Genomic DNA, 27,255 nt, shown 5'->3' on the forward strand with positions numbered 1-27,255 from the left:
AGAGACGGGGGACACAGAGAGAGAGAGAGAGACGGGGGGACACAGAGAGAGAGACGGGGGGACACAGAGAGAGAGAGACGGGGGGGACAGAGAGAGACGGGGGGACAGAGAGAGAGATAGAGAGAGACGGGGGGACAGAGAGAGAGAGAGAGAGAGACGGGGGGACACACAGAGAGAGAGAGAGAGACGGGGGGACACAGAGAGAGAGAGAGAGAGAGAGAGACGGGGGGGACACACAGAGAGAGAGAGAGAGACGGGGGGACACACAGAGAGACGGGGGGAGAGAGAGAGAGACGGGGGGGAGAGAGAGAGAGAGAGACGGGGGGACACACAGAGAGACGGGGGGACACACAGAGAGACGGGGGGACACACAGAGAGACGGGGGGGACACACAGAGAGATGGGGGGGACACACAGAGAGACAGTTTAAAAATATTATTGAGCTTAGAGTAGAGTTAGGAACCTTTTCATACTATTTCTTAATTTTTTTGACTTGCAAAATTCGCAAAATCATTTCGATCTTCAACCTAGAGATTTAAAACAATAAAAACAAAAATTAAATTCTACATAAAAAAAAATCTACACATTTGTTAATAAATTGCATTATTTTGTTCATTGCTTACCTGTAAATGGCGTAGACCAAGTAAAGATGAATTTCTACAGTCCTACAATAAAAAATAAATACATTTAATGACTATATTTCATCATTATACGATAAGGGGTAGTGGGTAAGTTGAAAGGGGAGGGCAAGTTGAAAGGGGAGAGCAGATGAGGGTGACGTGGGAAGAGGGGTATAGAGACATAAAATCTACCTGCACAGCACACGTCCCCCCACCGCACATCTCCCCCCACACCTCCCATGTCCCCCAGTGCAGCCCACATCCCCCAAACCCAACCCCACCACACAGCTCACCTCACCTCACATGTCCCCCCACACCGCACATCTCACATGGCCCCCCAATGCACAGCACATGTCCCCCCAATGCACAGCACATGTCCCCCAATCACAGCAAAGGAAATGTCCCATGTCCCCCATCACAACACATACACGTGCCCCCCCACCGCACATGTGCCCCAGCCCGCCCGCCCGCCCACACACACACACACACACACACACACGTCCCCCCCACCGCACACGTGTCCCAGCGCGCGCGCACACACACACACACACGCGTCCCCCCCACCGCACACGTGTCCCAGCGCGCGCGCGCACACACACACACACGTCCCCCCACCGCACATGTGTCCCAGCGCGCGCGCACACACACACGTCCCCCCACCGCACACGTGTCCCAGCGCGCGCACAACACACACACACGTCCCCCCCACTGCACACGTGTCCCAGCGTGCGCGCACACACACACACACACGTCCTCCCCACCGCACACGTGTCCCAGCGCGCACACACACACACACGTCCCCCCCACCGCACACGTGTCCCAGCGCACACACACACACACACACACACACACACGTCCCCCCCACCGCACACGTGTCCCAGCGCGCGCGCACACACACACACGTCCCCCCACCGCACATGTGTCCCAGCGCGCGCGCACACACACACGTCCCCCCCACCGCACACGTGTCCCAGCGCGCGCGCACACACACACACACACACACACACGTCCCCCCCACCGCACACGTGTCCCCAGCGCGCGCGCACACACACACACACACGTCCCCCCCACCGCACACGTGTCCCAGCGCGCACACACACACACACACACACACACGTCCCCCCCACCGCACACACACACATACACGTCCCCCCCACCGCACACACACACCACACACACACACAACACACACACACACACGTCCCCCCCACCGCACATGTGTCCCAGCGCGCGCGCGCACACACACACACACACGTCCCCCCACCGCACACGTGTCCCAGCGCGCGCACACACACACACACACACACACACACGTCCCCCCCACCGTACACGTGTCCCCCACCGCACACGTGTCCCAGCGCGCGCACACACACACACACACACACGTCCCCCCACCGCACACGTGTCCCAGCGCGCGCACACACACACACACGTCCCCCCCACCGTACACGTGTCCCCCACCGCACACGTGTCCCAGCGCGCGCACACACACACACACACACACGTCCCCCCCACCGCACACGTGTCCCAGCGCGCGCGCACACACACGCACACACACACACACACACACACACACACACACGTCCCCCCCACCGCACACGTGTCCCAGCGCGCGCGCACACACACACACGTCCCCCCCCACCGCACATGTGTCCCAGCACGCGCACACATACACACACACACACACACGTCCCCCCCACCGCACACGTGTCCCAGCGCGCGCACACACACACGTCCCCCCCACCGCACACGTGTCCCAGCGCGCACACACACACACACACGTCCCCCCCACCGCACACGTGTCCCAGCGCGCACACACACACACACACACACACACACACACACACGTCCCCCCCACCGCACACACACACACACACACACACACACACACACACACGTCCCCCCCACCGCACATGTGTCCCAGCACGCGCGCACACACACGTCCCCCCCACCGCACACGTGTCCCAGCGCGCGCACACACACACACACACACACACGTCCCCCCCACCGCACACGTGTCCCAGCGCACGCACACACACACGTCCCCCCCACCGCACACGTGTCCCAGCGCGCACACACACACACACGTCCCCCCCACCGCACACGTGTCCCAGCGCGCACACACACACACACACACACACACACGTCCCCCCCACCGCACACACACACACACACACACACACACACACACACGTCCCCCCCCACCGCACACGTGTCCCAGTGCACGCACGCACACACACACACACACACACACACGTCCCCCCCACCGCACATGTGTCCCAGCGCACGTGCACACACACGTCCCCCCACCGCACATGTGTCCCAGCACAACACAGCACAACACAGCACAACACAGCACATCCACATTCATTCCCTCCCCACCCAGCCAGCACAACACAGCACAGCACATCTCACAGAACAACAAACCATCTCACAGTAGAGTAGAGAACAGTACATCTCACAGGACAAAAAGCCATCTCACCTCACCTAACCAGCTCACAGGACAAAAAGCCATGTCATCTCAGAGGACAAAAAGCCATGTCATATCACAGGACAAAAATCCATGTCATCTCACAGCACAGTACAGCTCTCAGGACAAAAAAACATCTCACATTACATGTCCCCTCCCCTCCCCTCCCCACCGCACAGCACAGACAAAAAAACATCTAATCTAATCTCACTGCAAAAGCACATGTCCCCAGCACATCACACACTTACCGATGAGCAGTAGCTTCTTTCTTGATCTTCCAGGCGCTTGTTCTCTGCAATGATGATTCTGTTGCTATGGATGCTGGATAAACACTGGCAACAAAGGCCACGTTGCCCTTACTTAAAATGGCGCCGCCGGCGCCGCCTTGTATTGCGTCATTTCCGGTTCGGAAATCACGCGATACTACAGCCCAGCGGCCCCTAGTGCCTTCTGGGATTGATAAAAAACATCTCCCAGGAGGCATAGCAGACAGGGGATGATGCATTCAGGCCGCGGCCGGAAACAGGAAGCAAGAAAACTATTGAAGATAAAACTGTGAGTTAAAAAAAAAAGAAAAAATTATATGCCAAATGTGTTTAAGGGGGCAGAGAAGAAGGGGATGCAGGGCACTTGAAAAAGAGGGTGGAGCTCCACTTTAATACCTTCCAATCTACTTCCTTATCCTACCCAATCCATTACCACTCATTCGCCCTAAAATTTACACCCACATATACTCCAACCCACCCCTTTGACACCTCTTATCCCCTAATTATTGACTATACTAGTCTATCTTACCCTAGGTAAGGTCCCTATTGAGGGGGTATCTGATACTGCTGATCTAACTTTACTACCATTCGGCCGTAACATGCTATTTTTCCATTCCTATTCGAATTATTCTCCTTTTCTATATACATCTATTTGCCTTATCATTTATTTATACATCTTCCATCTTACCATCAAGCTTTGAGCTATTTTTTCCCCTTCCAACTTTAATGAGGAGACCATAGGAAAATAAACAAGGGGAGAGAGAGGGATATGGTGGAGAGTAGTGAAGAGGGGGAGAAAAAAAAAAAAAAAAATAAGCAATATAGATGGAAATTTCCCTTTCAGCTACAGGTTCAGCATGAAGGACAGACTGTAATATTTAGAGAAATGGCTGATTTAGAGGACTTTCAGAAGAAATTGCAGCTTCCAGAAGTGAAAATACTAGACTGGCCTAAGGATTTTATTAGAAGGAGATAGGAGGGAAATGGGGGCTGAGGTGGAGGGGAGGGGGAGTGGATTGGGGGGGGGAGGTTGGATATAGGTGGGTAAAGGGTGGAAGGGGTGGTGAGGATAGGTGTTGGGAGGGAGGGGATGTAGGGGGGTATAATGGTAATGGGTAAAAGGAAGTAAGTCGAAAAGGCAAGAAAGAGTCACTAAATTGTATGGATGTATTATATTTGGTATGTCACAGGCCTTAATAGTAATAATGAATTTGTTAACAAGATTATTAAATATACACATTGGGGTTGGTTATGTTAATTTAGGGTTAATAAAACACTATTGATATGGGAGGTTAATATATAGTTTGGATATGTTAGATATGTAGTGGTATATCTAACCTTAATTAAACACTTAGTAATGGGTGTGTAATATTACCCCCTCCCCCCTCCCCTTTTTTTTTTTTTAAATAGACGCCCTCTTTGAAGTGATTCGATTACCCATCCTTTATGGACGATGGACCTTGATTCCCCCAACCTTTTTACAGGTTGTCTTTACCCCAGAGGTAGCTACTCTCTGGCCAAGAATTGGGTTGACAGGCCCCACCCCTGTCACCGTTGCTGCTTTTTTTTTCACTACTTGTCAGAACAGTTTTTTTCCTCAGGCTCTGTGTACAGAGAACCCGGCGCTTTACTTTTTGGAGCGGTTATGGTTTGCGCCTTTATCACTATAACCGGCCCCGCAACTTCGATTATTGTACATGGCCTGTGCGGGCTGCTAGCGTACTACTCCGAATGTTCCCTGTTCTGACTATAGTCCTTCAAAACAATTAGCCTGGAGATTATCCAAACTATAAGGCCGCGTACACACGGGCGGACTGTCTGCCCAACTTAGTCCGCCGAAACACATTTGAGCGGACAGTCCGCTCGTGTGTGGGCTTCAGCGGACTTTTTCAGCGGACAGTCTGACAAACAAAGTCTTACGGAATTTCCGTAAGATTGTCCGTCCAAACTTGGTTTGAGCGGACAGTCCGCCCGTGTGTCTGCCAGTCCGCTGTACTTTCGAAATGAGCGGACTTTTCCCGCCCGGAGAAAAGTCTGCTCATTTCGAGCGGTTATCCAGGTAGGCGGAGCACGCGACGAAGACGTCGCTGGCCCCGCCGCCTGGTATGGACTTAAAGGGGAACCCCAACGCCGAAAAAAATCGGCGTGGGGGTGCCCCCCCAAGTCCACAACAGACCCTTGTCCGAGCACGCTACCCGGCCGGCCAGGAAAGGGGGGCGAGCGAGCGCACCCCCTCCTGAGCCGTACCAGGCCGCGTGCCCTCAACATGGGGGGTGCCTTGGGGAAGGGGGGGCCGCGTGGCCCCCCCACCCCAAAGCACCTTGTCCCCATGTTGATGAGGACAAGGGCCTCTTCCCGACAACCCTGGCCGTTGGTTGTCGGGGTCTGCGGGCGGGGGGCTTATCGGAATCCGGGAGCCCCCTTTAATAAGGGGGCCCCCGGATACCGGCCCCCCACCCTATGTGAATGAGTATGGGGTACAATGTACCCCTACCCATTCACCTGTAAAATAAAAGTACCAAAAAAAACACAACACACGAGATAAAATACTTTATTGCACAGCTCCGGGGGTCTTCCGTCTTCGGGGGTCTTCTCGCCGGACTCCTCCGCTATCTTCTTGTAGCTCTTTTGCTAGCGGAGGAGTCCGGCTTTCTTCCTCCCCGCCGCCGGCCTCTTCTCCCGACTTCGGGGGTCTTGTCCCCCTCTTCGGTTCTTCTGCCGGGCCACCGCGCCTTCTTATAGCTCTTTTACAGGCGGTGGCCCGGTCTTCTGTCGCCGCTGTCGCCGCCGCCGCCGCCGCCGCCTTCCGTTCTTCTTCTTCTTCTTCTTCTCCAGGAGATGTTGTCTCGACGATCTCTCCGGCCGGAATGCCAGAGCCGCGCTGCGCGGCCACTTATATAGTGACAATGGGGTGGTGTCACATGGTATATGTCACATGGGTTGGTCACATGGGTTGATGTCACATGGGGACTATGACATCGTAAGGGGGCGGGGTCACCATGTGACACCAACCCATGTGACATATACCATGTGACACCGCCCCATTGTCACTATATAAGTGGCCGCGCAGCGCGGCTCTGGCATTCCGGCCGGAGAGATCGTCAAGGCAACATCTCCTGGAGAAGAAGAAGAAGAAGAAGAAGAACGGAAGGCGGCGGCGGCGGCGACAGCGGCTACAGAAGACCGGGCCACCGCCTGTAAAAGAGCTATAAGAAGGCGCGGTGGCCCAGCAGAAGAACCGAAGAGGGGGACAAGACCCCCGAAGTCGGGAGAAGAGGCCGGCGGCGGGGAGGAAGAAAGCCGGACTCCTCCGCTAGCAAAAGAGCTACAAGAAGATAGCGGAGGAGTCCGGCAAGAAGACCCCCGAAGACGGAAGACCCCCGGAGCTGTGCAATAAAATATTTTATCTCGTGTGTTGTGTTTTTTTTTGGTACTTTTATTTTACAGGTGAATGGGTAGGGGTACATTGTAACCCATACTCATTCACATAGGGTGGGGGGCCGGTATCCGGGGCCCCCTTATTAAAGGGGGCTCCCGGATTCCGATAAGCCCCCCGCCCGCAGACCCCGACAACCAACGGCCAGGGTTGTCGGGAAGAGGCCCTTGTCCTCATCAACATGGGGACAAGGTGCTTTGGGGTGGGGGGGCCGCGCGGCCCCCCCTTCCCCAAGGCACCCCCCATGTTGAGGGCACGCGGCCTGGTACGGCTCAGGAGGGGGGGGGCGCTCGCTCGTCCCCCTTTCCTGGCCGGCCGGGTAGCGTGCTCGGACAAGGGTCTGTTGTGGACTTTGGGGGGCACCCCCACGCCGATTTTTTTCGGCATTGGGGTTCCCCTTTAAGTCCATTCCAGGCGGCGGGGTCAGCGACGTCTCCTTCGCGGGCCCCGCCTACCTGGAGACGTGCTCGAAATGAGCGGACTTTCCTCCGCGTGTGTGGGCGAGTCCGTTCATTTCAAAAGTAGAGCGGATTGTATGGCGGACTTAGTCCACCGTATTAGTCCGCTCAAAAAGTGCCGTGTGTGGGCAAGTCCGTTCATTCAAAAGTTTGGATGGACTGTCTGTCGGATTGTCTGACGAACTTAGTTGGGCAGACAATCCGCCCGTGTGTACGCGGCCTAATAGTTCAATCTCCCCCGTGGACTTTTCTGAAGTATTCTAAAAGAAATGCTTAATGAAGGGCTATTACTTTTGTTATCTCAATGATTAGCACAAACTTGGATAATCAGAACCCTGATGATGCTTGTAGTACAGGAGGCCATTCACTGAGGCACACCTAATTTCAATATGATTTGTAGCATTTACAATGTTTACAGGTCTAATTACAAAGCTCACCATCCACAGTTAGCAGTTTACAAAAAGACAGATTCATACTAGGGCTGAAACAACTAATCGACAACCAATCGGCCATGAAGTCAATCGACTACTACCTTCACAAATCGATCAATCAGCCAGTAACATAATAGGGTTAAACCTAAAACAAAATGAGCCCTCTATTGTACAAAAAAACAACACTTTCACAGTTCTACAGTAAAAATGAACCCCTTACAGTAGTGACTATCTGCTCCTCCTGCACCACAAAGGGCCAACCCTAGCCTACTCAACACCATTATGTTAATAAATGTCCTAGACCTGGCTCACACCCATGTGCCCGCTCCCTCTGGTACTTCCTGCAGAAAAGCACCACAGTTCACCTACATGGCTTCCCATGAGACACATTCACATCTATGCTCTCTTCAGCCGCATTGTACCTGGAAAAAGTCAGGGACTCCTCCCTCAACGCAAAAAGGTGCCTTTTTGGTTAAACACACTTTAATGGAGAGGCTGCAGAAAAGCATGCAATGTGCCCCTGCAGCAACCCGTGCCCTCCAATCTGACCTACAACAAACTGGCAAAAAGAAAATGCAAATCGCAGCAAAATCACATGCATGCAAATCAAAAACGCACAGCAAAAAGCACTGCAGAAATAGATCAAAAGCAAACTGCATAGGCGTGCACCGAGCACCATGCTGGCCACACAGATCAACCCTCAGATGAGAATACATAGTCGAAAAATCCATGTACATTCGCTGAATGAAAGAATGTTTGAAATGTAACTTGTTTTTAAAATCGAATGTAATTTCTGAACGAAAACCACACACACCGCCAAAAAATTCCTTTGACCAAGAAGTTCCCTATTATCTCCAAATCTTCCCATCACTGTAGTTGAAAGTGAACATCGATCCAACCCCACCAACGACCAAAATAATTAAACGAATGCTCCCAAAATGACATCCTTTTTGAAGGAAGAATTAAACAGTAAACACAGTAAACACAGTATGCATCCTCTGTCTGCCACGCTGTTCCCTAACCATATAGATGGTTATTTACATTCACCACTGCATAGAGATATCTAAGAACAAACCGCCTCTTTCTTCAAACCCCACATATTAACCAAATCATACACCATGCTTTCCCCAAGGCTATCAACCGATTAATCGAAAAAAAACTGGCCAACCAATCGATTATGAAAACAATCAGTCAGTTGAAGCCCCAATTCATACACACAAGATCATTCCGTGCGACCTAGGCTCTGTTTCCACTAATACAACTTGCCATGTGACTTTGGACACAAAGTCGCATTACAAGTCACAGCCCATTGATTTCAATAGCACCAGTCCCAATCAATGCGACTCAAAGCTGCAATGACTATGAAAAGGTACTTGCCCCACTCCTATGTGACTCCGGATGCAACTCCGACCCAGAGTGTAAATTTGGGTCAAAGTCGCATTCAAAGCCACACCAAAGTCGCACCGCACAGTCACACTCTAAATCATGTGACTTTGGAGTTGCACAAGTGGAAACACAGCTCTATGCCCACCGGTGTGTGTCCCCATTACAATGGTTGTTCTAATATCATTCAAAGGGCCAACTGAAATTGCTTTTTGGCAGAGGCACATATTCTTTTGCACTGTCTCAAAGATTCCAAATTTCACCATTATTCGCACGTACAATTTCATTTTATATATCCACATTATTCAAAATCAGTCTCATTAAAGTATTAATACAGACAAAAGGTTACAAAGGATTAGTTCTGAGAAGTTTGCCAGTCTGGGTTTTCAAATGGGAGACAGGTGAACAAAACCAGCTCTGTCTTCCATACAAGAAATCGCATTCACCCAAAACGTTAAACTTCCTCACACAGGGCACCATCTGTTATGGCTAATCTGCCTAGCTCACTGATATACTTACCTATACATAAAATAAGTGATTAAAAACCTTTTATCTATATGAATCAAACCATGAAATTAAGAACGAATGATACATGTGCGAAAAGGATAACAATCTAATTTATTTAAACATACTATAGTACGGAAAAGAAACGTTACAGAGTACCCCATATAATGTGGAGGATACAACCTTAAAAACAACAATGTTACCAGATATTGCTATAATGGTCATACACATCCTTTCACGAGATTCTTATTATATTAAAGTCCTATGGTAGACAGGGTTACAGAAAAAAAAGAAAAGAGACATAATAATAATACAGACACAGTATCTAGTTTTTCCCTACGTTACCATTTTTGCAAAAGGGGGGGCCCAGCAGGATGAAGAGAGATAAGGAAAATACATTACACAGGGATCCTACTGTCCAGTCCATGAGAGTTTGAGAGAGAGAGAGAGAGAGAGAGAGAGAGAGATTTAGCATCTCTAGGGACTAGATTTATGTGGTTAGAAAGTCTCATGCCTACCAATCAGAACTCAGGGTCACCTCATTGATTCAAAGTTGCCTCCAATTCTGATTGGTTATAATTTCAAGCCCAGTTAAGCATCAAACTTCCGATGCCTTTATATCTACATAAATTGAGGAACTTCCTTTGATCTCTGACCCTGCCAGTTTCCGACATAAGACCTGTTTAATGATCTCTTGATTTACAACCGTCAGCCCTCTTTGATACAACATAAATTAGCATTTCAAGGACTTGTGGCACAGGAAGAGGCACTATATATATATATATATATATATATACATATATACATATATACACATACATACATACATACATACATACATACATACACACACACACACACACACACACACATATATATATATATATATATATATACATACATATATATATACATGCCCAGAACGGGGGCATAGTAAGTTAATTAGAAAGTCCTCCCAATGGCTCCCTTGGAGCTCCTTGCTATAAATATTATATTTCAAAATCTCCACCACACTTGTAGGCCCTGCGAAGATCCAGTTTGGTGAACACTGCTGCCATCCCCAGTCTTTGGAATAGCTTGGGTACCAAGGGTAGAGGATACCGATTCTTGATTGTAATTTTGTTGAGCTCCCAATAATCTACGCAGGCACACAGCGAGTGATCCTTCTTCTCTACAAAGAAGATTCCGGCTCCTGCAGGGGAGGTAGAAGCCAGGATGAATCCCTTCTATAAGTTTTCGTCAATATAAGTCCTTAGGGTCCCCAACTCCAGCTCTGTTAAGGGGAAGATTCTCCCAAAGGGAATTTCAGCTCCAGGGAGGAGCTCAATCGGGCAGTCGTAAGGCCTGTGAGGAGGGAGAGTATCTGCATCCTTCTTGTTGAAAAACATCCAGGAAACCGTGATAAACTTCGGGAACAGATTGGCGGATCTCCTTGTCTGCTTCCAAGCACAACAAAGATGGAGGGTCTTCAGCAGTCTTTAACAGGCAGTGTTGGTTACAGTAGGGGGAAGAGAAGCTGATTCTCCCAGTAGACCAGTCAATCTGTGGGTTATGGGCCCTCAGCCAGGGCATGCCAAGGATGATGGGAAATAAAGGGGATTCAATAATGTCCAGGCATAACAGCTCCTGATGGTTCTTGGAGATGGTGGTTAACAGAGGCATTGTTTCCTGCGTGACTGGCCCGGATTTAAGTGCGGAACCGTCGTCCAAGTGAACTGAAAGTCCTCTCGCTCTGGGCCACAAAGGAATATGGTGTCTGGTGGCAAAAGTCAAGTCCATAAAACCGCTGCAGGTTCCGAAGTCAATAATTGTCGTGACCTGGATATTCCCTCCTGGGAGCTGTAAGAGAGCGGAGACAGCCAGGTGAGAAGCATTGTCAGACAAAGCGGAAGCAGGAACAGAGGTAGTGGCGAGGTACTTACGGAGCTTGGCGGGGCAGGTCCTCACATAGTGCCCAGGTTCTCCACAGTAAAGGCAAAGATTGTAAGTTCTCCTGCGTTGTCGTTCCTCTGATGTGAGAGAAGGACGCAGAAGGCCTAGCTGCATAGGCTCGGAAGAGTTAGGAGTTGAAGTCACTGGAGCAGGAGAAGCCGACTGAGGGTAACTGGTTACACGGGGAAGCATCCAGACTGAGCGAGAAGGACCAGCAAAACGTTCTGATCTTCGCTCCCTTAGTCGCCTATCTATCTGGATGGATAGGTTAATGAGGTCATCTAAAGTCTCTGGAATACCCACTCGGGCTAGTTAGTCCTTCAGGGATTCAGAAAGACCCATGGGAAATTGGTAGCGCAGGGCGGCGTTGTTCCAGTTGGTATCGGAACTCCAACGTCTAAATTCTGATACATAGTCCTCGACTGGTCTGCGGACCTGCTGTAAGGAGTGCAGAGCCGCCTCCACAGTGGCTGTCAGTTTTGGGTCTTCGTAGAGCTGAGACATGGCTTGGAAAAAGGAGTCCAGATTGTTAAGTGAAGTGTGCTTCTGCTTCAGAAGGCACTGGGCCCAAGACTGTGGTTCTCCCAGCAGCAACGAGATGACAAATCCCACTTTAGTAGATTCAAGTGAAAAAGTCCGGGGCTGCAGGGCAAAGAATAGTTCACAGGCATTACGAAAAGTCCTGAATTTACTTCGGTCCCCTGTAAACCCCCTCGGGTGTGGGGACCCTTGGCTCAGGTGGCAGCATTACTACTGAGGAAGTGAAGGCAGTTCATGATTAAGAAGGTGAAGGTGTAGACAGGGCCTGAACTTGCTCCTCCAGTCGGTTGTAACCTTCTTGCAGGCTTTTCACAGCTTGGGTAAGTCCGGCAAGATGGCGGCAAAGTTCGTCCATTGGAGAGGCTCCCTGCATGGGCTCGGACATGGCTGTCCGGTACTGTTACGTACCTGGTGGTTGAGCCCACGGATGCTGGGTGCAGCTTCTCGTATTGCTCTGGCTGAAGAACTCCTGGTAGAGCAGACAGATGTTCAGGAGCACAGAAGGGGCACAAGTGCCTGGCAGGTCACAGATGCAAGGGCTGGTCCGGACTCCAAGAAGCAGATGGGTAACCGGATGCAGGCTGGAACTGGGCTCAGCGGTGAGCAGGAGCAGCAGGAACACTCACACTTGACCAAAGAGGAAGGTGTCTTGTAAATCAGGACACTCAGCGGATCTTCAAGCAGGCCGGGTTTGACACTGGTAGGCAGCAGCAACAACACCAAGGCAGCAGGCAAGGCGTAGTCATAGTCAATCCGGGTCAGACACGGGCGGGCAGGTATGGTACCAAGACAGCAGGCAGAAGAATAGTCAGACAAGCCGGGGTCAGTGGCAGGCAGCAAACAGGGAGTAGTCAGAGGCAATCCGGGTAGCAGGAATCAGGTAGTAAACAAGGTAGTAACAGGGGGTGTCTCAGGAACGCTGTAGACCAGACAGCAGAGAGGCAGGTGACAGGTCCCTTTAAATAACCCCTTTGGCACCAAGATTTGTCATACTGCGCGTCTGCGCGCGTTCACGCGCACCCGCGCACGCTCGCACATGCATTAACTTTACCGTGCACCCGCGTGTGCCCATCAGCATTAGCGCACACCTGCGTGCACCGAACAGTGTTAGCGCGCACCCACGCGTGCCCATCAGCGTTAGCGCGCACCCGCGTGCGCCCATCAGCGTTAGAGCGCACCTGCGTGCGCCGGATGGTTCTTCTGCTGGGGATTCCGCAGGTAAGACTTCCAGGAACAGCCGGGTGATCAGAACGTCCTTCTTGACAGGAGGGATGATATACCATCCTTGGGTAAAGAGGAGTGGGAGGAATGCCTTTTCTCCTATATTACATCTACAATCACAGCGAGAAATAGATTTCTACAATTTGAGTTCCTTCATAGAGCATATTATACCCCAGAGAAACTGGCACTTATCTACCCACAGAGGAACCCCAAATGTCAAAGATGCAAGCAAGAAATAGGCACGTTCTGGCACATGGTTTGGTCCTGTCCAAAGATTCAACCTTACTGGGAGGCCATAGCCTCTAGACTAACGGACGTGACTGGGACAAGCATACGGGCTGACCGAGTATTCTGTCGTTGAGCCATATGGAAGGATGTTGACGGAGATAGGTATAGTAAATTATGCCTGACTTTTTCACTGTATTATGCCAGACGGAAAATTCTGTTGAAGTGGAAATTAGAGGACCCCTCTACCTGTGCCTCTTGGAAGCGCTCAGTGAGTTTGGTGCTGCCCTTATACAGAATGACTTACGAAAGCAGACGGTGCCCAGGGAAGTATGATAAAATCTGGTCCTCCTGGTCGTAGGGAGACTTGGACCCTGAGCCCCCCCGGTTGACTAACGTGACACCCCCACTTGCTGGTTATGGTCCCCCCCCTTATAATCCTGTATCACGGTCAAGGAATAATGGAGAAACCTTGAGGGACTGCCAGTGATTGATACGTATGTATATCTGTTCCTCCTTGACTTTCTTAGTACCGGGAAGCAGTTTAGTGGGTTACGACTCTCGGATGAGATGCACAATTTGGATAATTGACCTGAGCACTGTAATATTCGCTGTAAATAATTGAACTTTAATGCTGATTTGTCTAATAAACTTGTTTTTTTGTTAAAAAAAAGTCTGCTAGAAACAAGACCAGGCATGTAATACATTAAAGACCTTGCTCTCCACAGCTTTTGTGGTCTTCCATAATTTTTCCATCATAAAGCCACTTTTCTCTGGACTTCCTATGGATCAAATCAGACAGTTTGTTGAGTGGAAAACAAAGTGAATTATCTGTTCCTTCTAATAATACATAAACAGTAGACCCCGGACCTTCAGCTACAATCTCTCCTCTAACTGGCTTCTTGCCTGGATCGCTGATCAACACTCTCCACTTCTGACCCTCCCAAAAGAGCATCAATAGGGAGGAGAGGAAATAAACGGATATTTTCCAGAAATATTATTTTTGCAGTTTATTTTGGAAGGTTTGATGTTATAGAGCAGCCTTTCTCAACCTTTTCAACACAGAGGAACCCTTGAAATAGTTCTCCAGTCTCAGGGACCCCCTGCTAAAAATTACAACTCATGATACATTAGTGTGATGGTCAGTGGGAAGAATGGTCCTTACACTTGTGGTCATTGGGAAGAATTACCTCCTTATAGATAGCTAAAAAGATCAATGGTGTGAGTGGGAACTTATCTGAGAGGCAGAAATTGCCCAATGCTGAAGGAACCCCTAGCAACCTCTGGAGGAACCCTAGGGTTCCACGGAACCTTGGTTGAGAATCACTGTTATAGAGCCTCACATTACTCTCTTGCTGAGAAGTATCAACTAACCAGTCAGAGTCCCTGCCACTGTCCTGAAGCTCATTTGCCAATGCAAATATAACTTCAAACCTTCCTGCCAGATCCCCTCTCATTCTTAGATAGGCTTCAGCTATGTCACTCTTGGTTGCTATGTCATGGGAAGCAGTAACTTGGTACCTGTTAAGCCCCGTTCTTTTAGGAACATTATGTAAATACCTTCAGAGAGACATACAGTGGGGTAGTCCATAGAGGGCTCACAACATCAGCACCCAGTCATGTCGGGCCTGCTGTCTTAAATGAATCCCTGGACATTTGCGTGAATAAGTGACGCATGACATGCGCGCAAGCGCATCCCGCATCACCGTGTGGGATCGCACCTGTGCAGAGCGTATGAAGGAGTCATCCAGTGATATTCTTCCAACACAGCAAACAGCCGATGGAGAGAATCGGCGCATTTATTCAAGGAGGGATCCCTCGGAATGTCAGTCCATGGTACCAGTCCATAGTAACATGGGGGAGCGTCATGCACAAACGATCCACCAAGGCACAAAGGGAGAGGGCCAGAAAGCCATAGATCCTAGAATCCACACAGGCAGGAGGCTGTTGTGCACCGGGCGGGAGTCAAAGAGGGCCACAAATCCCTATAAAAATCAGCCTATACTCATATAAAACAGGACGATTTATCAAACACAACAGTAAGCTTCTACATTTAATGAGCCCATGAAAAAAAAACAAATCACCATCTCATCACATACATCCATAGGGAAGGAGGGAGGAGAAAGAAAAGCCCCCCTTGAATCTGCCCATAGAGATATTTAAATGGCCTTATTTATTCTTTGTCACACCCTCCTGAACAGAAACCTTCCAGGAAAGGTCGATAACTCTGGGTTAGCAGTTTTCATACTCGCCACATGCTTATATGTCCTTTTGGAGAATTCTAACTTAGTTTTACCTACATAAAAACTCTTACATTGGCAAGTTAGTAGGTAAACCACTCCTGCAGTTTTTTCAATTTGCATCAGTAGTGGCCTGCCCATAGGGGGCGCCGCCCCCCAAAGCTACTGAAAATTGTAATACTGGCCCTTTAAGTGTGTGCGGGATGGCAGACACATGGGTGTATGGGGAAGCATGACATGCTGCAATCACCGAAAAAAAAATGATGTCCCTTTAAGTGTGTGCAGGGTGCCGGACACACAGTTGCTATGGGAAGCATGACGTGTTTTCAATCACGGTATTGCAAACAAGAAGCTCTATTTGCTACCTTTAGAAAGTCCACTGGGTGCTGAGCTCTGTTCCCTGCTGTGGTGTGTGATTAACAGGTCCTGTGCCTTCACTTTCAGTTTCTCTGACTCATCCCCGCAGCTCTGAAGGTGGATGACAGGCAACTTGTGTGAGAGCTGTGAGTATGAGGGGGGACATCTAATGTAAAGAGGGGCTCTGATGGGGACATCTTATGTAAAGGGAGGCTCTGATCTGATGGTGACATGTAAAGGGGGCTCTGATCTTGACATCTAATGTAAAGTGGAGTTCTGATGGTGACATCTCATGTAAAATCTTTTCAATTGAACAGGCTCATTGAATGGCGAGTTCCCCTCCTCTGCCCGGAGGTAGGCCCTGATCAATCATCATTAAGATATTAAAAATAAAAAAATATAAAAACAAAAATAGCCACACTCTATACCATACACCCTTAAATTTAATAATAGAAAAATTACCAAATAACTTGTGAATTATTATTTTAAAAAAAACAGAGAATATTGTGAATATTCAGTGATAAAAATATATAAAAAGAATATATAAAAAGGAAGGAAAAGGAAGTCCAATATATATCAAACAAAATTTTCAATAGGACAGTCTCTATCAAATTGTTGCAAATCTCAGCTTGTGATTAATTCCCCAAAAATTAGACTTTTCTTGCAAACAGGATAGTGACTTTTACTAGCAATCCCACCACCGTGTAGATTGTGCGCTTACCAGCTAACAGACATGTAATGCCTGTGGCTAACACACAGCCAGGGCCTTTTCCTCAATGGAGTTCCAGTCTCAATCCAATCACCGTGTCTAGGGGGATTGCCCGAACCAAACGACAGCAGACCCGAACCTCAGATGCAAGCTTGTGTGCGGCTCAATATGCGTGGCTCGGAAGGAAAGAACAATGGACCGCCATAGGTAAAACCTGCTGGGTAATTTATTTATAAATTTAAAAGTACAAGGAGCAGAAGAGGCGTAAAAACAACATAAATAAAATATTTTGCGCCCGGCCAGCTACAATACACACACCCGTGCTTGCAAACGACGGGACGTAGCATGCGGTGACGTCAGTACGTCGCTCCTCCCGACGTGTTTTGTCACAGGTTTGACGTCATCATGGGGCATAGGCGGCGTACTGATGCACCACTGGACAAAGCCAAGCCTCATTCTGAATCATGGGTGGCTGGCAAGGAAGTGCCATATTGGATGAGGGAAACCCCGTTAGGAATGCCAGAAGTAATCTGCACATTAACCACTTGCTTACTGGGCACTTAAACCCCCCTCAGTCCCAGACCAATTTTCAGCTTTCAGCGCTGATGCACTTTGAATGACAATTGCGCGGGCATACAACACTGTACCCAAATGAAATTTTTATCATTTTTTTCCCACAAATAGAGCTTTCTTTTGGTGGTATTTAATTACAGCTCGGAGTTTTATTTTTTGCTAAACAAACAAAAAAAGATGCAAAAAAATAAAAATCATGTTTAATAGTTTGTTATAAAATTTTGCAAACGGGTCATTTTTCTCCTTCATTGAAGTGCGCTGATGAGGCGGCACTGGTAGGCTGCACTGGTGGGCACTGATGGGCTGCATTGGTGGGCACTGATAGGCGGCATTTGTGGGCACTGATAGGCTGCACTGGTGGGCACTGATAGGCATAGTTAAGGTGGCACTAATAGGCACAGATAAGGCGGCACCGATGGGCACAGATAAGGCGGCACTGATGGGCAAAGATGGGCACAGATAAGGTGGCATGGATGGGTGGCACAGATGGGTGGCATGGATGGGTGGCACGGATGGGCACTGATAGGTACCACTGATAGATGGGACTGATGGGCACTGATAGGTGGCACTGATAGGTGGCTCTGATAGGTGGCACTGCTGGGCACTGATGGGCGGCACTGCTGGGCACTGGTAGATGACACTGATGGGCACGGATATGTGGCACTGGGGTGCAGCACCTTTGTTGAGGCAGATTGTGGGCACTCCTGGGTGGCACTGTGGGCACTGCTGGGTGGCACTGCTGGGTGGAACTGTGGGCACTGCTGGGTGGCACTGTGGGCACTGCTGGGTGGCACTATGGGCACTGCTGGGTGGCACTGACGGGGGGCACTTACTTTTTTTAATGTGGCACTGGCAGGGGGCAGGTGGGCACTAGCAGGGCTGGCCATGATCGGGACTGATGTCCTGATCACGGCCGCCGGTGATCGGCTTTTTTTTTCTCCTCGCGCTGACAGCGCGAGGAGGAATAATAGCCGATTACCGGCTCCGTTATATCACATGATCAGCTGTCATTGGCTGACAGCTGATCACGTGATAAGGGGTCGGGATCGACCCCTTGCACGGATCGGTGATCAGGCGAGTCTCGTAGACTCGCCGATCAGGGGGCGCGCAGGGCGCTCGTGCACGGGACTACGTCTATTGACGTCGTCCCGGAAAAGGAGATCCGCGCTGTAGCCGTCATTTGGCTATAGCGCAGATCTCAAGTGGTTAAACATGGGGGATTCTATTCTGTAGTGTGCAAATAGCTATTCTACTTATCATCCATATGGCCACATTGTCACCGTCAAGCACAACCACCATAACAAAGCAAGTTGCGTCCAAGGAACAATATAATTCTAAAAGGAGAAACCTATTATAAATAAAGAATAAAATAAATCTACGCAGCAGGGACCAATCACCAGCCCACTGCTACACTAACGTAAACATTTTTAAAATATATTATTAAAAAAATGTACTTATTTAAAGTGGTCCTCCACCCTGAAGTGGAAGTTCCGCTCATCTGATCCCTCCCCCCCTCCGGTGCCACAATCGGCACCTTTCAGGGCGGAGGGGGTGCAGTTATCTGGATAATCCAGGTATCTGCACCCACTTCCGGGACAAGACCGCCGCAGATGCCCCGCCCCCCGTTGTGTTCTGGGAAACACACAGTTCCCAGGACACAGCGGGGACAAGCAGAGACGCGCAGCGCGACTCGCACATGCGCAGTAGGGAACCAGGCAGTGAAGCCGCAATGCTTCACTTTCAGATTCCCTGACAGAGGATGGCAGCGGGGGCAGCAGAAAGACGAGCGATTGCTCGTCATCTGCCCCGACATCGCTGGACCCTGGGACAGGTAAGTGTCAATTTATTAAAAGTCAGCAGCTGCAATATTTGTAGCTGCTGGCTTTTAATATTTTTTTTAAAGGTGTAGAACCACTTTAATGAAAAGGCAGGCAAGGACATACTATATCTAAATGGAAAGTGACATATAGGGCACCCACTCAGCAGGCTAACATTGGTTATACGATATCCCACTAAATGTGATATATAATCCACTGGTAAACCCATATACCACCAATAAAGTGGTCAAAAGGGTGTAGGTTCAAATAAACTGACCGGGCGACATCCATAGTCAGCCTGTACAGCAAATGAACATAATCCATATGGATATATAACAACAATTGAAAACCTTTATTCTTAAACAAATCGGCCGATATATATAAAGAAAAATGACCCAAAAGACGTAGCCCATGAAACTAACTGAAAAAAATAACTTAAAAAAATACCTAAAAAAAAAAAAAAAAAAAAAATATATATATATATATATATATATATATATATATATATATATATATATATATATATATATATAATAAATATATATATATATATATATATATATATATATATATGTATGTATGTATGTATATATTGTATGTATATATATATATATATATATATATATATATATATATATATATGTATATATAGGGAATCACCTCAGGATATATGATACACTCATTGACAGAAGAGAACCGTCAGTGTATCAATCAAGCAAGTGACCCTAAATTAATATATTAAGCCCCATGTCTGCTGTGTGAACCTCAGCGAACAAGGTGCAAAGCCTATACGGGGGGGGGGGGGGGGAGAGGACTAAACTAATGCCCCCAAACACCAGTCTGGAAACTGTCCAGGTTGGAGTCAAAGATGTCGATCTATATCCATCTAACAATTCTAGCAACCAGATCGGCCGATACCCAATCAGATCGGCCAGTCTAAAAGCTAAACTAGATCCACACATTATTCACCAAGGTCAACAAAGTGGGAAAAATCAGGACATTAAATCTATAGCTAATAGCATAATGCCCTACCCAAATGGATATTATTAAAAAATAAAATAAATCTGTGGGACTAAGGCAACCCTCATTTAGCAAATTACCCCCCTTAGGAATTAATCACAAGCTGAGATTTGCAACAATTTGATAGAGACTGTCCTATTGAAAATGTTGTTTGATTTATATTGGACTTCCTTTTCCTTCCTTTTTTTCTTTTTATATATTTTTATCACTGAATATTCAAAATATTATCTGTTTTAAAAAAAATAATATTTCACAGGTCATTTTGCCATTTTTCTATTATTAAATTTAAGGGTGTATGGTATAGAGCGCAGCTATTTTTGTTTTTATATTTGCATTTGTGTGTATCCCACGTTGTGTTGCAGCTTTTTTTAAATTCATTTTTCAAGCGCAGTTTTCTTTTTTACCATCATTAACATATGAAATTGCAGAGATAGAGATCTCATATTATCTAAGGCACATCAATGGGGTAATATTGAGTACATATTGAGTGTCCTTCTTCCTGGATTTTTCAGTTTAAGTACAGAGACAAAAGGGCAAAATTTGTTGAGATTAAGCGCAGATTACGGACATTGAAAATTACATTCAATGCTGTTTCCTGTCAAACTGTGCATATTCGATGGAGATGGAGTTCAGTGTTTTTGATCCTCCAGGTGCAGTAAATATATTTGGTTGGATAAGAGGCGGTAATGGGGTGGGGGGACGGTGATTAGGTGGGAGCAGGAGGGTTTCCATTATAGTTAGGACGAGGTAATGGTGTTTTTCCTTTCTTTTTCTTTTCTGGGGGGTGGGTGGGTTAGTCATTCTGACATCCCCCTCCCCCATTTAGACTATATAATGGTACTGACGTTACTTTGGAGTTGGCCACTGTGGGTCCCCTGTATGTGTCCCGTGTGGACATGAGTTGTGTAGTTGGTGCCTCATTGTTTGGGGAGGGTATCCAGCTAGATGTGAATGCTCCTGGATGTGTGGTGGGATGGATTGGGCGAGGTGGGTAGGAGGGATGTTGGGAAGTGTGTGGTAGTGTTTTTTTTTTCTTCTTCTTCTTTCTCTTCGCTCGTCATTCCTTTCTCTTCAAGAAGTGCTGTACTATTCTCGGGGCGGTACTATAACAATTAGTGACCCAATAGGTTTACTCTGTGTTCATAGGACATTGGACATTGATGACAAGTAAAATTAAAGTGATGCCCTGGAATGTGAGCGGGTTGGGGATATGAAAAAAACACAAGCAGTGTTGGAATCCATAGAATTTCACAAACAAACCAGCAATAAATAGTGTGTTTGCAGGAAACACATCTGGGGAGCGGAACTATATTGTTTGGTACATCTAAATATAGATGTCAATACCGCGCTACATATTCTATATTCTACGAGGCGTAAGCATTTTGATTTCTAGTTCCCTATGTTTTTTATGCAAACAGTGTATTAAAGACCCTGATGGTCGCTTTCTAAGGCTGGATTCACACCTATGCATTTTTAGTGCTTTTTGAATTAGGCCGCGTACACACGCGGGGACTGTTCGCCCAACTTTGTCCGCTGAACAGTGTTTCGGCGGACAGTCCGCCCGTGTGTGGGCTTTCAGCTGACAGTTTCAGCGAACAGTTTGCTGAACAAGGTTTTTCGGAATTTCCGAAAAACTGTCCGCTGAAACTTGGTTTCAGCGAACAGTCCCCTCGTGTGTAGGCTTGTTCGTCAAACTAAGTTCCGCGCATGCTCAGAAAGGATTTACACTCCGAAAGTTGTAATGCAGTGTATAGGACGTTGTATTTTCCGTCCCGTCGTACGTGCCGTTCACGTCATCGCGCACGGTTTCAGCAAACTGTTCGTTCGTCGTGTGTAGGCAAGTCCGTCCATGCTAATTTTGAGCGGACTGTTTGCTGAAACTGTTTGACGGACAAAGTTGAGCGAACAGTCCCCGCGTGTGTACGCGGCCTAACAGTCCATTTAACATGGTTTCCTATGGAATACGTTCTGTAGTGCAAATCTGCAAAATGCAAAAAGCACAAATAATGCATAGGTGTAAATCCAGCTTAATGCTTCATGTACTTTGATTGACAAAATGTTCCTTTTGGTGAATGTCTATATTCCTCCTCCTTATAAAGATGATGTACTAAAGAAAGTGGGCACAAAAGACACACTGGTTAAACTTCCCAATTTAAATATTAGGGTATTTCATTAATGTATTAACCGCTTGCCGTATATGTTACTTTGAATTTTCCGCGGTGCGCGCCTGCCGCAAGCTCCGTGATTGTGTCACAGAGCTGAAGAACGGGGAGATGCCGATGTAAACACGGCATCTCCCCGTTCTGCCTAGTGACAGGACACTGATCGTCTGCTCCCTGCCATCAGGAGCAGCGATCAGTGTTGTGTCACTGCTAGCCCATCCCCCAGACAGTTAGAATCACTCCCCAGGACAAACTTCCCCACTCCCCCGCCCCCTAGTGGTTAATCCCCTTCACTGCCAGTGACATTTGTACAGTAAATCAAGGCAATTTTATAGCATTGATCGCTGTATTAATGCCAATGGTCCCAAAAATGTGGCAAAATTGTCCAGGGGTTAAGTGGTTAAACAAGGAGAAAGATAGACAGCACCATAAAGATTAAAGGGAGAAGAAATATAACTAGATTGCAGGGCCGAAACAACTAATTAATTAATCAACAACGAATTGATTATGAAATTAATCCATTACTATTTTCATAATCGATTTATCGGCCAGTAACATAGTGGGATTAAAAAAAACTAAAATTAGCCCTTCATACGGTATTACAAATAGAGCAAATCGCTACTGTAAATATTACTTTCACTGTTCCACAGTAAAAAAAATAAAAAATAACCCCTTAGGGTAGCGATTTGCTCTTTTTGTACTATAAAAGGGTTAATTATAGTTTTTTTAAGCATATTATGTTACTAAACGTCTTCGTTTTTTTTTTTGCAGAAACACACTACAGTTCATTTAAAGCGGGAGTCCACCGTTTTTTTTTTTTTTAAAGCAAGCAGCTACAAATACTGCAGCTGCTGATTTTTAAAATAATGACACTTACCCGCCCAGCGCGCCCGCGATGTCGGCACCCGAAGCCGATCTTTCGATCGTCTCTCGGGTGCTGCTGCCGCCATCTTGGGTATGGGAATCAGGAAGTGGAGCCTTTCGGCTTCATTTCCCGGTTCCCTACTGCGCATGCGCGAGTCGCGCTGCGCAATAAGGATGGTCCCCGCTGTCGCTGGGATCCGTGTGTTTCCCAGCAGGCAGCGGGGGACCTTCGGAAAGGGGCATAGATTCTGTGGAAAGGGGCGTACCTTCTGCAGAATCTACACCGGAAGTGGGTGCAGATACCTGTACTGTACAAGTACCTGCACCCCCCGCCCCCCTGAAAGGTACCAATTGTGGCGCCGGAGGGGGGAGGGTTCCAATGAGCGGAAGGTCCACTTTAGGGTGGACCTCCGCTTTAACATGGTTTCCTATGGGACACATCCACATCTATGCCTTTTTTTCAGCCACTGCATATTTACTTTTTTCAATGCAAAACGTTGCTTTTTTGGTTCAATATACTAATACTATACTAATGGAGAAGATGCAGAAAAGCACGTAGTCTGTTTTTGCAGTAATTTGTGTTTTTTTTTATCTGCCCAACAACAAATTGGCCAAAAAAATAAAAAGAAAAAGCTGTTAAAAAAGTTTTAAATGTTTATTGTGTGACTATTAGAAAAAGAAAAACCCCCAGACTGATTTTTAAGATGACTTCTGAACACGTTGTTGTATTAACTTGCTGTATTGTTTGTTTTAAGTAACTCCATAGTAAGTTGTAGAATGATTAGGCTTAACCATATATATGGTAGAACAAAGTGTACAGAAAACGCTAATTAGCCAATAAAGTACGTACCATTTTGTACCAGGAATGCTATCAGTGCTTCCTCAGCCAATAGAAGCGTTATAGCTATATTATTGTAGGTAATAGGAGGGGGATGTACATCCCTTTGTAAGATTCTTACTGCATCCTTTGACTTGTAAGCATCATCCTTTTGTGTCGGCATATCTGAAAATAATAGTAAAAATAAAAATATAGAAGAACCGCGCTATTCAACAACAGGAGTAGCTTAAGCCAGATCAGTATAAACCTCTGTATAAATATAGTATACCTGTATGTAAAATACTACATAGGCTGCTGCCCCCCGGAAAAAAAGGGGATCCCTTAATAGGATTCCTTTTTAAGAGTGAAATAACTGAAATGGTATCGGGTTAAATGGCGCTACCTAAAAACAGGTTTCCATTCCAAAATGGACTCGTAGAGGATAAATAGATAGCAATAAAGGCCAAGTTCTTTTTTTCAAAGAACCCAATAGTCTCCCTCAGCCTAATACTAATTAAACTCTATGTAGATAAACTCAGGAAAACGGAAAAAACATCAGCTTCACCCAGAGAAGATTATATCAAACAGTGAGTGTAATAAATCTATAGGCCACCAGGGACAGTGGTCACAAAACCTAGAATTCTAATATCGGGGACTAATAATCAAACCCATTACATATTAAGTCTCCAAAGCAGCGGAAATATCAAGAACTGATGGTGTTGGAACAGGCCCGAATACTTCCTTACAAAATATAATCAAACCCTCAATCTCAAATAGATTAAATTATAAGTTTAGGCCAAAAACCTGAAAACCACGTGTACCAAACTACATATACAACCTAATGCGATTATAAATCAAGTCGCAAAAAATGCGAAAAATTTTTTCCACTCAGTGGTAAACCTGCTACCAACAATACCATAGGTCCCCTATACCAGTGTAAAGTGATAAAGGTATATATGTATATGTAACGTTCATTAATAGACAACCTAGATTCACATGGTGTTTAGTGACAAAATATATATATATATATATATATAAGCCTAAAACAGTGTTTATGTTAAACCCATGTTTAGTGCCAAAAAATATATATATAAACCTAATAACTAAATATAAGGAATGTGTAAACACTTCACAAACCAGAACCCATAACAATTATAAATAAGAAATGTGTGTGTATTAGTGCACACAAGGGGTGAAAAATACGATAATAAAAAACCTTTTGGTGATAAAGGTAAAAGAATTCTCTAAACCATAAAAAATATATGTGAAAAGTGCATATACACATAAAAAAGTGAAAAAATAACAATAAAAAAAAAAAAAATAAAATAAAGTGCAGAAAAATACAAAAAATATATGTGAAGTATACAGGACAAAAAATATATATATAAAATAAGTCCCAAATGAAAGTTCAATGGTGCTAATCCAGAAAAATCCTTAAAAATCCTTAAAGTGACTTTTGTGCTTCCTATGCAGTCTTCACTGTGACTTCTGTGCTCCCCACCAGGAATCCTACTCACCAGAAGTAAATACCCCTGCAGGGGTTGTGCGCCTTAAAGATCAATCTCCAGATATCCCGTTCTTTACTTTGTAGTAGATGACTGAGCATGTATCAACATGGATTCCATAAGTCCTCATGAGAAAAAAATGGAAGCCTCCATAGTGTAATCCGTTATAAAAAATGATTTATTGGCACAGTAAATGTAAAAATATATATATAAAAAACAACCATAAAAGGCAAAAAAACAGCACAACAAAAAATCAAAACAAGAAAAGAAAAAAAATACTAAAAAATGGCCACAACTCTCATAAAGTGAGTTATATTGTGAGACCACAGTTCATCAGGGAGTTGGTGTAATAATCTCCCCAAAAAATTCCGGATTGACCCCAGAAATTACCATAAAAAAATTATATAATACTGCTACGAACATAAACGTAAAATGGAGTCACTATCTAGGGAAACCAGAACAAACCTCCCTATAGAGGTGATGGATCTCAGCTGTGTTCCCCCTGGGATAGAGTCCTTTCCGTAGTGTTCAAAAACAAAAGCACAATTCTTCCTCGGAAGCCGTATGATGGATCCGCGGTTTGCGCTCCACCTGCGTACCAAACACCGACGGCGACCCGGAAGTGACGTAAAAGCGTAGCTCCGTCGGACGCGTTTCGTCATAGACGTCTTCATACGTTATATAGAAAAAATTCCAGATGATCCAATTGGCCATCGCCCAGGTGCAAGATCCAATCAGGCACCAGCGGGGAAAACCCAGTATACGAGCGGGCAAGCAATCTTTCCACACAAATGGCAGTAAGCTCATACAGGAGAACAATCTTACCCCCCTGGAGAGCGAACGGGCCCGGTGCATATTCCCGATCCGACCCAATAAAAGCTTTCGCTCCTACGGTTTCAAAGGAATAATAGAGCCTATTCCATGCACTCCAAAATAAAAATAATAAAAAATAAAAATAAAAATAAAAATAAAAATAGATTTGGCCAACTCATATATGGTAATGAGTAAAAGAGTAAAAGAAAACCGTGTCAAAGTCAAATGCAATTTATCATATTAGAACATCATTCAGGTCTATCGACCCAAAGGGTGATCTATCCCAAGGGGGAATACAGCACCAATTTTACTACACCTTTCTTATAAACTATAAAGGCCCTTGGTTGTTTTATGGAACTAAATAATTTAACTAAGTAAATTACCGGCCATTTTACGAATAACCTCAAAAATGGTTCAGTATTCCAGGAATGTTTAAACAGACAACTTATATCTATCTAATTACAGTTAACCTATTCTGAAATAAAGATGTTAGTACATGTAAAACAAACACCTTCTAGGAATAGTTTCCAAAAAATTGTTTCCTCATTACGACTAAAGGAATTTCTTTAAAAAGTGATGATTAATTAAAAAGAGTACTCTATGCGACACAATACAGGGCAGCTATTAAGCGATAATCCTCATCAACTACAGGTTAGTCAATATTTGCGTCATATTGTACAGGACACAACTAAATACTTCACAATGGACATTTTCATCCACACCATGCAGAATCTGCATTATACACTTACACTATACGTGCAAAAAATTATTATTATTTATATGCAGACTAGCATTTCCTATCTCTGCACATAAAACCGTATATTCCTCTCCATACCATGTGAACTTGGAGTAGCAAACGGAAAACAAAAATAAAGGTGTGGCACTTAATGTCC

This window comes from Lithobates pipiens, unplaced genomic scaffold (assembly GCF_037356315.1).
Source record: "Lithobates pipiens isolate NorthernLeopardFrog02 unplaced genomic scaffold, aLitPip1_a1.2 Scaffold_146, whole genome shotgun sequence".
In the NCBI taxonomy this organism is placed as follows: Eukaryota; Metazoa; Chordata; class Amphibia; order Anura; family Ranidae; genus Lithobates; species Lithobates pipiens.